Source organism: Lithobates pipiens, unplaced genomic scaffold, assembly GCF_037356315.1.
Source record: "Lithobates pipiens isolate NorthernLeopardFrog02 unplaced genomic scaffold, aLitPip1_a1.2 Scaffold_24, whole genome shotgun sequence".
Classification (NCBI taxonomy): Eukaryota; Metazoa; Chordata; class Amphibia; order Anura; family Ranidae; genus Lithobates; species Lithobates pipiens.
In genome coordinates this window covers 20,295,506-20,310,158 of record NW_027507786.1, presented here as the reverse complement: position 1 = coordinate 20,310,158, position 14,653 = coordinate 20,295,506, and the positions used below count along the sequence as shown (strand labels likewise).

At 49.6% G+C, this 14,653-nt stretch overlaps 1 protein-coding gene across 2 annotated transcripts in view; it reads right to left on the bottom strand.

The window, feature by feature from the left end:
* LMO1 (LIM domain only 1) overlaps nt 1-14,653 on the bottom strand; it is a 222,843-nt gene that overhangs the window by 73,140 nt on the left and 135,050 nt on the right. The gene's annotated exons all lie outside the window — the stretch shown is intronic.

Genomic DNA, 14,653 nt, shown 5'->3' with positions numbered 1-14,653 from the left:
ACAGGGATGGTGGGAGCCCCTCATAATTATTACAGCACAGGGGTGGTGGGAGCCCCTCATAATTATCACAGCACAGGGGTGGTGGAAGCCCCTCATAATGATCACAGCACAGGGATGGTGGGAGCCCCTCATAATGATCACAGCACAGGGGTGGTGGAAGCCCCTCATAATGATCACAGCACAGGGATGGGGGAAGCCCCTCATAATGATCACAGCACAGGGATGGGGGGAGCCCCTCATAATGATCACAGCACAGGGATGGGGGGAGCCCCTCATAATGATCAGAGCACAGGGATGGGGGAGCCCCTCATATTGATCACAGCACAGGGATGGGGGAGCCCCTCATATTGATCACAGCACAGGGATGGGGGGCAGGGGCCCCTCATAATGATCACAGCACAGGGATGGGGGGCCCCTCATAATGATCACAGCACAGGGATGTTGGGAGCCCCTCATAATGATCACAGCACAGGGGTGGGGGGAGCCCCTCATAATGATCACAGCACAGGGATGGGGGGAGCCCCTCATAATGATCACAGCACAGGGATGGTGGGAGCCCCTCAATGATCACAGCACAGGGATGGGGGGAGCCCCTCATATTGATCACAGCACAGGGATGGGGGGAGCCCCTCATAATGATCACAGCACAGGGATGGTGGGAGCCCCTCATAATTATCACAGCACAGTGGTGGTGGAAGCCCCTCATAATGATCACAGCACAGGGATGGTGGGAGCCCCTCATAATTATCACAGCACAGGGGTGGTGGGAGCCCCTCATAATTATCACAGCACAGGGGTGGGGGAAGCCCCTCATAATGATCACAGCACAGGGATGGTGGGAGCCCCTCATAATGATCACAGCACAGGGGTGGTGGAAGCCCCTCATAATGATCACAGCACAGGGATGGGGGAAGCCCCTCATAATGATCACAGCACAGGGATGGGGGGAGCCCCTCATAATGATCACAGCACAGGGATGGGGGAAGCCCCTCATAATTATCACAGCACAGGGGTGGTGGGAGCCCCTCATAATTATCACAGCACAGGGGTGGCGGAAGCCCCTCATAATGATCACAGCACAGGGATGGTGGGAGCCCCTCATAATGATCACAGCACAGGGGTGGTGGAAGCCCATCATAATGATCACAGCACAGGGATGGGGGAAGCCCCTCATAATGATCACATCACAGGGATGGGGGGAGCCCCTCATAATGATCACAGCACAGGGATGGGGGAAGCCCCTCAATGATCACAGCACAGGGATGGGGGGAGCCCCTCATAATGATCACAGCACAGGGATGGGGGGAGCCCCTCATAATGATCACAGCACAGGGATGGTGGGAGCCCCTCATAATGATCACAGCACAGGGATGGGGGGAGCCCCTCATAATGATCAGAGCACAGGGATGGGGGGAGCCCCTCATATTGATCACAGCACAGGGATGGGGGGAGCTCCTCATAATGATCACAGCACAGGGATGGGGGGAGCCCCTCATAATGATCAGAGCACAGGGATGGGGGGAGCCCCTCATATTGATCACAGCACAGGGATGGGGGGGAACCCCTCATATTGATCACAGCACAGGGATGAGGGAGGCCCCTCATAATGATAAATTCTTCATAACGAACGTTCGTAATTGTTCCGAAAAGTTAGCGAACCTAACGAAAATACTAATTAATGGCTAATATGAAACGGAACGAAACAAATTTATTGACGGCGCGCATGTCTAGAGGAGGGAGGAGGAGCCAGGAGCGCTGGTAGGGGGACCTCAGAAGAGGAGGATCGGGGGGCTGCTCTGTGCATAATCGTCACACAACAGGTAAGTATGGTAACAACATGTTTGTTATTTTAATGGAAAAAAATAAAAGTTTCATCAGATTGTATCGATTTGTAAGAAATAAATGATCTCTGTACAAAATATAAATCATTTCAATGAAGACGAGGAATTAGTACATAGAGGGCTGTTAATATCGATCGCTTGGCGTTCTCAATCAGAGAGCCGAGTATGGCTGACGTGAGTGTGATGGATCCCTTCTGACAGGAGAAGTGCGCCACCCCGCCCCCCGCCGCCGCCGCCGCCGCTGATCTCCGGGATGGAAGCCGCTCGCTTTAATATGGAGATGGAAGATATTCGGAATTAATGGAGCCGAGAAAATTCTCCACTAATCAGCACTTGTTACAGTCAGAAATTCTCCAAATGGTGCTTCAAACTTCCCCCGATAAAGATTTCCCGGAGAAGAGCAATTCTCCGAGCCTCATCACATCCCGCCATTAAATGTTCCCAATTCACAGACCAGTTCTGCAATTCAGATCAGGACGGGGCGAGCGGCCCGGGGGAGGAGCTCCGCCCACAACTGGAAACTTACTGTGGAGATCGGCGGCTTACCTGGACGGCCGATTTATTAGGAGAAGCCAAAGCAACTTTTCTTAAAGGAGAACTCCGAATCCTATTGTATTCCTCAATTTCCACAAAGTATATAAATCCACTTTGTGCACCAAATGTCTTTGCAAACCCAGATATTGCCGTGTAATAGTAGCTGTGACATCATCACTGGGCTGTACATAGGCTGTGCAGACAGCGGAGCGGTGGGAGGGGCCACCCACTACAGAAAACTACAGGGGGGGGCGGAGACAAGACCAGCCCCCCTCCACAAGGAGGGAGAGTAGAGCTGTGGGAGGGGCCCAGCAGGCTCCACCCCACCTGAGCTGTGGATCTCTGCAGCTCCTCCAGAGCTACCATGGACCTCTTGGCTCTTCTCTGATGAATGCTCTCCTTGCCCGGCCCGGTCAGTTTAGGTGGACGGCCATGTCTTGGTAGGTTTGCAGTTGTGCCCATACTCTTTCCATTTTCCGATGATGGATTGAACAGAGCTCCGTGAGATGTTTAAACCCTGCTTTATACTTCTTCACAACTTCATCCCTGACCTGTCTGGGGTGTTCCTTGGCCTTCATGATGCTGTTTGTTCACTAAGGTTCTCTAACAAACCTCTGAGGGCTTCACAGAACAGCTGTATTTATACTGAGATTAAATGACACACAGGTGGACTCTATTTACTAATTAGGTGGCTTCTGAAGGCAATTGGTTCCCCTAGATTTTAGTTAGGGGTATCAGAGTAAAGGGGGCTGAATACAAATGTCCCCCCCCCCCCCACACACACACTTTTCACATATTTATTTGTATCATTTTCCTTCCACTTCACAATTGTGTGACACTTTTGTGTTGGTCTATCACATAAAATCCCAATAAAATTTATGTTTTTGGGTGAACAATGAGAAAATGTGGAAAACTTCAAGGGGTATGAATACTTTTTCAAGGCATTGTAAATCTCATATGAAGACTCTAAAAACATAAGTGATCATAGACCAACTATATATATATTGTATATATGAGTAGTATAATAATACTATATATTCCATATGATTCACCTAAAATATATATATATATATAAATAATAGGGGCCCAATAAAAATAAATAAATAAAAATAGTTGTATAAATAAATAAATAAATATATATTTATATATATATATATACACACACACACAGTAAATATTATAATAATGATATTATAATGATGATGAAAAATATACTACTGCTAATAATAATACAAATAATAATTACAATTATAATACAAACAATAATACAAATAATCATAATATAGTAAATGTAATAATAACAATAATTAATAATAATGATAATAATAAAATAATAACAAAATTAATAATATTTGAGAATACTAAAAATAATACTAATGATAACAATGATAAATAAAATATGAATACTAAAAATACAAATAAGAATGATAAATATAATGATGATAATAATAATAATAATAATATTATATAACTGATAAATAAATAAAAAATACTACTAAAAATACAAATAAGAATGATAAATATAATAATAATAATAATAATAATAATAATAATAATAATCATAATAAAATAATATAACTGATAAATAAATAAAAAATACTACTAAAAATACAAATAAGAATGATAAATATAATGATAATAATAATAAAAAAAAAAATAATAATAATAATAATAATAATATAACTGATAAATAAATAAAAAATACTACTAAAAATACAAATAAGAATGATAAATATAATGATAATAATAATAATAATAATAATAATAATAATAATAATAATAAAATAATATAACTGATAAATAAATAAAAAATACTACTAAAAATACAAATAAGAATGATAAATATAATGATAATAATAATAATAATAATAATAATAATAATAATAAAATAATATAACTGATAAATAAATAAAAAATACTACTAAAAATACAAATAAGAATGATAAATAATAATAATAATTTTTGTCCACATTTTTTGGGTGTTTCCTGTAACTCCGGCATCCCTTGTTGGTGACATTGAACTTGAAATTAAATCTTGTGAATTGATTTGCAAACTCGTCTTCCTTTTAATCTGCATAAAGTTGCATTTGTTCGATGAAGGGGGGGGGGGGGGGTTGATGGGAAGTGCGATCTCCGCCACTCTTAGAACAGCAATGAAAACATAAAGTCGGTTTTATCTACAACGGCGACATTTCTGGAGATGACAAAATTGCCGCAATCCTTCAAAAAGGAACCCGGAGAGGCTCGGAGGACGGGATGGAAAAAAAGTAATTGCGGCATGCTGGGACTACAGGATCCCCCCGCAGAAAGGGGCAAGGCATGCTGGGACTACAGGATCCCCCCGCAGAAAGGGGCAAGGCATGCTGGGACTTGTAGTTCCTCAGCCAATCCTAAGTGAAGGGCCGGGGAAGCGTCTTCCCCCCCCCCCCCCCCCGGAAGCGATAGTTCCATGATTGGTGGATGCCGGGATGACAAACAGCTCACGACACAGATACCTGCCATGGGACCCGTATTTCTGTCCATCAAGTCCTGACATTTACACTGCTCTGCCACACAGCACAGTCCTGTCCAGCAGTGAAGGAGACCTGATTTTTCTCTGCTGCAGTTCAGTAACACTCAGGCCGCGTACACACGGGCGGACTGTCTGCCGAAACTAAGTTCGTCAAACAGTCCGCTCAAACTTTTGAATGAACGAACACGCCCACACACGGCACTTTTTGAGCGGACAAATACGGCAAACTTTGTTCGTCGTACTAAGTCCGCGCAACTTTTGAAATGAACGGACTCGCCCACACACGAGGCAACAGTCCGCTCATTTCAAGCGCGTGTGCAGGTAGGCGGGGCCCGCGACGGAGACGTCGCGGGCTCCGCCGCCTGGAATGAACTTAAAGGGGAACCCCAACGCCGAAAAAAAATCGGCGTGGGGTCCCCCCAAAGTCCACAACAGACCCTTGTCCGAGCACGCTACCCGGCCGGTCAGGAAAGGGGGGCGAGCGAGCGCGCCCCCCCTCCCGAGCCGTACCAGGCCGCGTGCCCTCAACATGGGGGGTGCCTTGGGGAAGGGGGGGCCGCGCGGCCCCCCCACCCCAAAGCACCCTGTCCCCATGTTGATGAGGACAAGGGCCTCTTCCCGAAACCCTGGCCGTTGGTTGTCGGGGTCTGCGGGCGGGGGGCTTATCGGAATCCGGCAGCCCCCTTTAATAAGGGGGCCCCCGGATACCGGCCCCCCACCCTATGTGAATGAGTATGGAGTACAATGTACCCCTACCCATTCACCTGTAAAATAAAAGTACCCAAAAAAAAAACACACGAGATAAAATATTTTATTGCACAGCTCCGGGGGTCTTCCGTCTTCGGGGGTCTTCTCGCCGGACTCCTCCGCTATCTTCTTGTAGCTCTTTTGCTAGCGGAGGAGTCCGGCTTTCTTCCTCCCCGCCGCCGGCCTCTTCTCCCGACTTCGGGGGTCTTGTCCCCCTCTTCGGTTCTTCTGCCGGGCCACCGCGCCTTCTTATAGCTCTTTTAGAGGCGGTGGCCCGGTCTTCTGTCGCCGCTGTCGCCGCCGCCTTCCGTTCTTGTTCTTCTTCTTGTTGTTCTTCTTCTTCTCCAGGAGATGTTGACACGTCGCTCTCTCCGGCCGGAATGCCAGAGCCGCGCTGAGCGGCCACTTATATAGTGACAATGGGGCGGTGTCACATGGTATATGTCACATGGGTTGGTCACATGGTGACCCCGCCCCCTTACGATGTCATAGTCCCCATGTGACATCAACCCATGTGACCAACCCATGTGACATATACCATGTGACACCGCCCCATTGTCACTATATAAGTGGCCGCACAGCGCGGCTCTGGCATTCCGGCCGGAGAGAGCGACGTGTCAACATCTCCTGGAGAAGAACAAGAAGAAGAACAAGAACGGAAGGCGGCGGCGCCAGCGGCGACAGAAGACCAGGCCACCGCCTGCAAAAGAGCTATAAGAAGGCGCGGTGGCCCGGCAGAAGAACGGAAGGCGGCGGCGACAGAAGACCGGGCCACCGCCTGCAAAAGAGCTATAAGAAGGCGCGGTGGCCCGGCAGAAGAACCGAAGAGGGGGACAAGACCCCCGAAGTCGGGAGAAGAGGCCGGCGGCGGCGAGGAAGAAAGCCGGACTCCTCCGCTAGCAAAAGAGCTACAAGAAGATAGCGGAGGAGTCCGGCGAGAAGACCCCCGAAGACGGAAGACCCCCGGAGCTGTGCAATAAAATATTTTATCTCGTGTGTTGTTTTTTTTTGGGTACTTTTATTTTACAGGTGAATGGGTAGGGGTACATTGTACCCCATACTCATTCACATAGGGTGGGGGGCCGGTATCCGGGGGCCCCCTTATTAAAGGGGGCTCCCGGATTCCGATAAGCCCCCCGCCCGCAGACCCCGACAACCAACGGCCAGGGTTGTCGGGAAGAGGCCCTTGTCCTCATCAACATGGGGACAAGGTGCTTTGGGGTGGGGGGGCCGCGCGGCCCCCCCTTCCCCAAGGCACCCCCCATGTTGAGGGCACGCGGCCTGGTACGGCTCAGGAGGGGGGGCGCGCTCGCTCGCCCCCCTTTCCTGGCCGGCTGGGTAGCGTGCTCGGACAAGGGTCTGTTGTGGACTTTGGGGGGACCCCCACGCCGATTTTTTTCGGCGTTGGGGTTCCCCTTTAAGTCCATTCCAGGCGGCGGAGCACGCGACGTCTCCGTCGCGGGCCCCGCCTACCTGCACACGCGCTCGAAATGAGCAGACTTCCCTCCGAGCGGGAGCAGTTTGCTCATTTCGAAAGTAGCCTACACACGGGCGGACTGTTCGCTCAAACCAAGTTTCAGCGGACAGTTTTTCGGAATTTCCGAAAAACTTTGTTCGTCAAACTGTTCGCTGAAACTGTCCGCTGAAAGCCCCACACACGAGCGGACTGTTGAGCCAACAGTCCGCCCGTGTGTACGCGGCCTTACAGGTCTTGTCCCTCCTCCAGCTTGTGATTGGATGGTGAAAGGAGAAGCAGCAGAGCTCAGAATCCCCATCAGTGTCCCCCCTTACATCAGAGTCCTCATTAGAGTTCCCATTAGAATTCCATCCTTACATCGGAGTCCCACTTATATTAGAGTCAACATCAGAGTCCTCCCTCTCTCAGGTGTCCCCATCAGAATATATAAGGGTCTCTATCAGAGTCCCCTCTAACATCAGAGTCCTTCTTTATGTCAGGATTCCCATCAGAGTCCCCTTTACATCAGGATCCCCATAACAGCCTCCTCTTATATCAGAGTCCCCACTTACATCACAATCCCCATCAGGATCCTCATTAGAATTCTGTCCTTACATCAGAGCCCCCCCCCCCCCCCGCAACATCAGAATCCCCTCTTACCCCTGAGTCCACATCAGAGACCCCCTTATATCAAATTCAACATAGGAGTCCCCGCTCAGTCAGGGTCTCCATCAGAGTCTCCCCTTACACCAAGATTTCCATTATTGCCTCTTTACATCAGGATCCTCATAACAGTCCTCTCTTACATCAGAGTCGCTCACCCCCCCCCCCCCCACATCAGAATCCTTATCAGAGTTTCCACTTACACCACGGCCCCCCATTAGAATCCCCCCCCCACATCAGAGTCCTCCCTTATACCTGAGTCCACATCACAATACCCTCTAAAATCAGAGTCCCTGTTTAATCAGGGTCTCCATAAGAGTCCCCCCCCCCCTTAATTTAGGGTCAAAATATTTTTTTCAAGAAATAACAAAGTATCAAATTTGTCAGAAATGTTTCAAAATAAAAACCTTTGATACATTTGTATAGTGATTGTCCCTGGAGGTCTGGTGCTCTGTCCTGTACCGGGCCCAGGACCACCCAGCTTTCCGTGCCGCCCCTCCACCTCTCCGCCCCCCGCCACCTCTCTGAGCCCCCCTCAGCCTCTCCGTGCCCCCACTTAAACTCTGTGCCCCCTCAACCTCTCTGCACCCCCTTCCACCTCTGTGACCCCTCAATCTCTCTGTGCCACCCCTCCACCTCTCCGCCCCCACCTCTCTGCACCCCTCCATGCCCACCATCTCTTTGCACTCCCTCCACCTCTCTGTGCCCCTCTCCACCGTCCAACCTCTCTGCATCCCCTTCCACCCCTTCATGCCCCCCATCTCTCTGCACCCCCTCCACCTCTCTGTGCCCCCCCACCCCCAACCTCTCTGCACCCCCCTCCACTCCCTCACCTCTACACACCCCCTCCACCTCCTTGTGCCCCCCTCAATCTCTCTGTGCCCCCCTCCACCTCTCCGCCCTCCCTTAACCTCTCTACCCCCACTCAACCTCTTCATTCCCCCCTCCACCACCCATCCACCTCTCTGAACCCTCTCCACCTCCTTGTGCCCCCCTCAACCTCTCTGTGACCCCCCTCAACCCCTCCGCTCCCCCTCCACCTCTCCGCTCCCCCACCTCTCTGCACCCCCTCCACCTCTCTGCCCCCCGACCTCCCCATGCCCCCCCTCCACCTCTCTGCACCCCCTCCACCTCCCTGCCCCCACCTCTCCATGCCTCCACCTCTCTGCACCCACTCCTCTCTGCACCTCCTCCACCTCTCCACCCCCCTCCACCTTTTGGCACCCCCTCCACCTCTCCATGCCCCCCTCCACCTCTCCATGCCCCCCTCCACCTCTCTGCTCCCCCACCTCTCTACACCCCCTCCACCTCTCCATGCCCCCTCCATCTCTCTGCCCCCTCCACCTCTCTGCACCCCCTCCACCTCTCTGCACCCCTCCACCTCTCCATGCCCTCCCTCCACTTCTCTTCACCCCCTCCACCTCTCCATGCCCCCTCCCCCTCTCTGCACCCCCTCCACCTCTCTATGCCCCCCTCCATCTCTCTATGCCCCCTCCACCTCTCTGCACCCCCCCACCTCTCCATGCCCCCTCCATCTCTCTGCACCCCCTCCACCTCTCTGCACCCCTCCACCTCTCCATGCCCTCCCTCCACTTCTCTTCACCCCCTCCACCTCTCCATGCCCCCTCCCCCTCTCTGCACCCCCTCCACCTCTCTGCACCCCCTCCACCTCTCTGCACCCCCTCCACCTCTCTATGCCCCCCTCCATCTATCTATGCCCCCCTCCACCTCTCTGCACCCCCCCACCTCTCCATGCCCCCTCCATCTCTCTGCACCCCCTCCACCTCTCTGCACCCCTCCACCTCTCCATGCCCTCCCTCCACTTCTCTTCACCCCCTCCACCTCTCCATGCCCCCTCCCCCTCTCTGCACCCCCTCCACCTCTCTGCACCCCCTCCACCTCTCTATGCCCCCCTCCATCTCTCTATGCCCCCTCCACCTCTCTGCACCCCCCCACCTCTCCATGCCCCCTCCATCTCTCTGCACCCCCTCCACCTCTCTGCCCCCCCACCTCTCCATGCCCCCCTCCACCTTTCTGCACCCCCTGTGTACGCCTCTTCACTCTTTCAGCAACTTTCCGAGAAGTTGAAAGAATTAGCGGCTGAACTTCACCTGCGTTTCATACCTTGTTAGCGGGCTAAGTGCGCTCATTAAGCCTCCGCGAGACTAAAAGCGACGCTAATGAGGAAAAATTGGTGGTGAGAGAACAAAGTGTGCGGGAGGGGGGGGGGGGGTGTTCTTTTTTTACGTTTCCTTGGGCAGCTTCTCTAAAAACATATGAAGGAGAAAAAAAGAAGAAAACTTTAGTTTTATGGCGGCTAATTGGCGATTCTTTTGTGGCGCTCTGCTTTGAATAAAAGAACTAATTACAAAGGTCGGGCCCGCCTCCTGCAAACCCCCGTAATTGGCTTATTCTGCAGACAATGTGCTGCACAATGCCGTCCGGCCTTAAATCACCCCCCCCCCCCACCCCCTGTAAAAAAAATGGCCAAGACAGGCTCACAATGCGCTCTGTGGGCCTGATGACCTTTTTTGGTGAAACAATTTAAAGCCTCTTTTGTCTCCATCCAACAATGAGCGCAGGAGTTACTGCCTCGTAAAAACGTCCTGTTTATCTGTTGTGAATGTCGTCCGGTAAACGCGCGCCCCTCCGGCCATAAACGCAGTCTGGATATCGGAGACTCATTAAAACTGGACTTTATGGGGGACATTTCCATTCACCCGCTGAGCGCCTCCTGATGTCTTCGAAATGTGTCTGACGTCTGTCCCGTTCTCACAAACAACACGCCAAGTGTGGCCCCTGACATCGCCAAAGGGCCACATAGAACACTCAGTATATGGAATTCTACAGAAAACTGTCAGAGAGTGCAGGCCCTCTGTTAAAAGTTGTGAATATACTACAGGAGAAGAAACGTGGTCTCAACAAACCAATTGCAAAGTCCATGAGGAGTAAGCGTTGTTCTCATGTAAGCATCAGTTTTTTTTAACAAAGATGAATCTCTTTAAGTTCATACATCAACAGCACCACAGTGATTCACACCACTCTAATGTACACCACCACCTTACCAAAGACACGCTTACCACATGGCAAGCTATACAGGCTTGTGGCCATTGCCCAGCCTGTATAGCTTCCCTAATGCCCCGTACACACGAGAGGACTTATGTCCGACAGACTTCCAAAGGAGTTCCGCCGGAGTTCCGCCGGAGTTCCGACGGAGTTCTGACAGACTTTTCGGCCGAACGGACTTGGCCACACACGATCACACTAAACTCCGACGGATTCGAACGTGATGACGTACGACCTGACTCGAATAAGGAAGTTCATAGCCAGTAGCCAATAGCTGCCCTAGCGTCGGTTTTAGTCCGTCGGAGTAGCATACACACGAGCGGAGTTTTCGAAGGGGACCGGGTCCGGCGGAGTTCCTTCGGGAAAATTTGAAGCATGCTTCATTTCTAAAGTCCGTCAGACTTTGGCGAATCAAAAGTCCGTTGCAGCCCACACACGATCGGATAGTCTGACGGACTCGGTCCTTCGGACTTTGGATGTTGAAAAGTCCGCTCGTGTGTACGGGGCATAAGAGTAACCCTAGTCCTATTCCTATGGCAGCTCTACCTATATGGCTAACAATAACCATAACTCCAACACTATCCCTAACCCAAGTGGTAAACCAAACCCTAATCCTAATGGGATCCCCAACGCCATTTCTAATGGAAGCCATAACTTTAAACCTAACAGTAACGCAAACTCTAATGGAAACCCAAACCCTAACCATACCCTAACAGTAACCCTATTCCTATTGGCAGCTCTACCTATATGGCTAACAGTAACCATAACTCCAACACTATCCTTAACCCAAGTGGTAAACCAAACCCTAATCCTAATGGGATCCCCAATGCCATTTCTAATGGAAGCCATAAATTTAAACCTAACAGTAACGCAAACTCTAATGGAAACCCAAACCCTAACCATACCCTAACAGTAACCCTATTCCTATTGGCAGCTCTACCTATATGGCTAACAGTAACCATAACTCCAACACTATCCTTAACCCAAGTGGTAAACCAAACCCTAATCCTAATGGGATCCCCAATGCCATTTCTAATGGAAGCCATAAATTTAAACCTAACAGTAACTCAAACTCTAATGGAAACCCAAACCCTAACCATACCCTAACAGTAACCCTAGTCCTATTCCTAATGGCAGCTCTACCTATATGGCTAATGGTAACCATAACCCAAACTCTATGCCTAACCCTAGTGGTAATCCAAACCCCATTTCTAATGGTAGCCATAACTCTATTCCTAACAGTAACTCAAACTCTAACGCTGATGGTAACCAAAACCTTAATGTTAATGGGAGCCCCAACCTCATTTATTTACAATGGTAGCCATAAAGCCCCGTACACACGAGAGAACTTATGTCCGACAGACTTCCGAAGGAGTTCTGCCGGAGTTCCGACAGAGTTCTGACGGACTTTTCGACTGAGCGGACTTGGTCACACACAATCACACTAAACTCCGATGGATTCGAACGTGATGACGTACGACTGGACTGGAATACGGAAGTTCATAGCCAGTAGCCAATAGCTGCCCTAGCGTCGGTTTTAGTCCGTCGGAATAGCATACACGCGAGTGAATTTTTCGGAGGGACCGGGTCCGGCGGAGTTCCGTCTGAAAAATTTGAAGCATGTTCCATATTCTAAAGTCCATCAGACTTTTGCGAATCAAAAGTCCGTTGCAGCCCACACACGATCGAATAGTCTGACGGACTCAGTCCGTTGGACTTTGGATGTTGAAAAGTCCGCTCGTGTGTACGCGGCATAACTCTATCCCTATCAGTAATTTAAACTCTAACCCTAATGGTAACCCAAAACCTAACCTTATCCCTAACAGTAACCCTAGTCCTATTCCTAATGGCAGCTCTACCTATATGGCTAACAGTAACCATAAGCCCAACACTAACCTAAGTGGTAACCTAAACCCTAATCCTAATGGGATCCACAAAGCCATTTCTAATGGCAGCCATAACTTTATCCCTAACAGTAACTCAAACTCTAATAGTAACCCAAACCCTACTCTATGTGGCTATTGCCCAGCCAAGACCTTGAATGCTAGGACGTTTACTTGCAGATGTGGCTAGATCTTGGGATGGATCATGGAAACCAAAACACTCCCACCACTTGTACCCAGTCCAATGGAGTCAAACGACGTCCCCTTCAACAAAGATGACCCAAAAAGAGAATCTTACCCACCTCACACCCGGCCTGATGTTGGATGAGAAGGCCATGCTCGCAGTCTCTGCTCCAATTCATCACAAAGGTGTTCTATCGGGTTGAGGTCAGGACAGGCCAGCCAAGTTCCTCCACCCCAAACTCGCTCATCCATGTCTTTATGAACCTTGCTTTGTGCACTGGTCCAAATCATTTGGTGGAGGTGGGATTATGGTGTGGGGGTTGTTTTTCAGGGGTTGGTCTTGGCCTCCTAGTTCAGTGAAGGGAACTCTTAAGGCGTCGGCATACCAAGACATTTTGTGCAATTTCATGCTCCCAACTTTGTGGGAACAGTTTGGGGTGGCCCCTTCCTGTTCCAACGTGACTGCAAGTGCACAAAGCAAGGTCCACCTCCAAACTGTTCCCACAAAGTTGGGAGCATGAAATTGTCCAAAATGTCTTGGTATGCTGATGCCTTAAGAGTTCCCTTCACTGGAACTAAGGGGCCAAGCCCAACCCCTGAAAAACAACCCCCACACCATAATCCCCCCTCCACCCCCCACACACCATAATCCCCCTTCCACCAAATGTTTTGGACCAGTGCACAAAGCAAGGTCCATAAAGACATGGATGAGCGAGTTTGGGGTAGAGGAACTTGACCCAGTAGAAAACCTTTGGAATGAATTAGAGTGGAGACGGCAAGCCAGGCCTTCTCGTCCAAAATCAGTGCCTGACCTCACAAATGCACTTCTGGAAGAATGGTCAATCATTCCCATAGACACATCTCCTAAACCTTGTGGACAGCCTTCCCAGAGGAGTTGAAGCTGTTAAAGCTGCAAAGGGTGGGCCAAGTTCCAACTCAATATTGAAGCCTCCGGACTAAGACTGGGATGCCATTAAAGTTCATGGGCGTGTACAGGCAGGTGTCCCAATACTTTTGGTAATATACCGTAGTGTATTACTTTCAGTGATTGGCTGTGATATTGTATGTTTGTGCACTCAGCCTGGGTATGTCAGGGGCTGAGGTTCTTGAGAAGGTCGAGGGAAAAGAACAGAGGAGCCTTCCTATCCAGGGGCTTCTACGGGGGTAACGCTACACCAGCAATAAAAGAAATACACGGACTGCATTCGGAATGCCGGTGTTTTGCTTTGTGACAGGTTCTCTTTTAAAGGGACTCTGCACTGCGGTTGTAGAATCGTGGAAATGTAACAATCTCCAACCTTGGAAAGTTTGTAGCCGGGTAGGTTGTGTCTGGTGTATAATGTGTGTCTTGGCACTCCGGTGTGCGTTCTTCAATCCTATATAATGATAATATAAGATAATGGCGTTTTAGGAAAATTTTCATATAATAATAGAAGATGATTCCATTTCTATGATTCATTATAGATCAGAACACAGACAACGCTTCTCAGAATCTGCCACATACATCTTCCCGCACTCACAGAAGAGGAATATTTGCATATTTAGAAGTTTAAAGAGCACTGGACATTCTATACAGCAAGTTGCGGCCCCCCCTTCCCCCGGCAAAACATTAGAGGACGCAGCCAATCAATTCGCTGGGAATGGGTGACATTACTGTGGCAGTGATATCAGAGAATCACGCTGAATATTGAAACAAACCTTGGAGAATTGCCGCTACCCGCACACTCTGATAATAATACAACCGTCATTAAATACTTAAATTGATCAG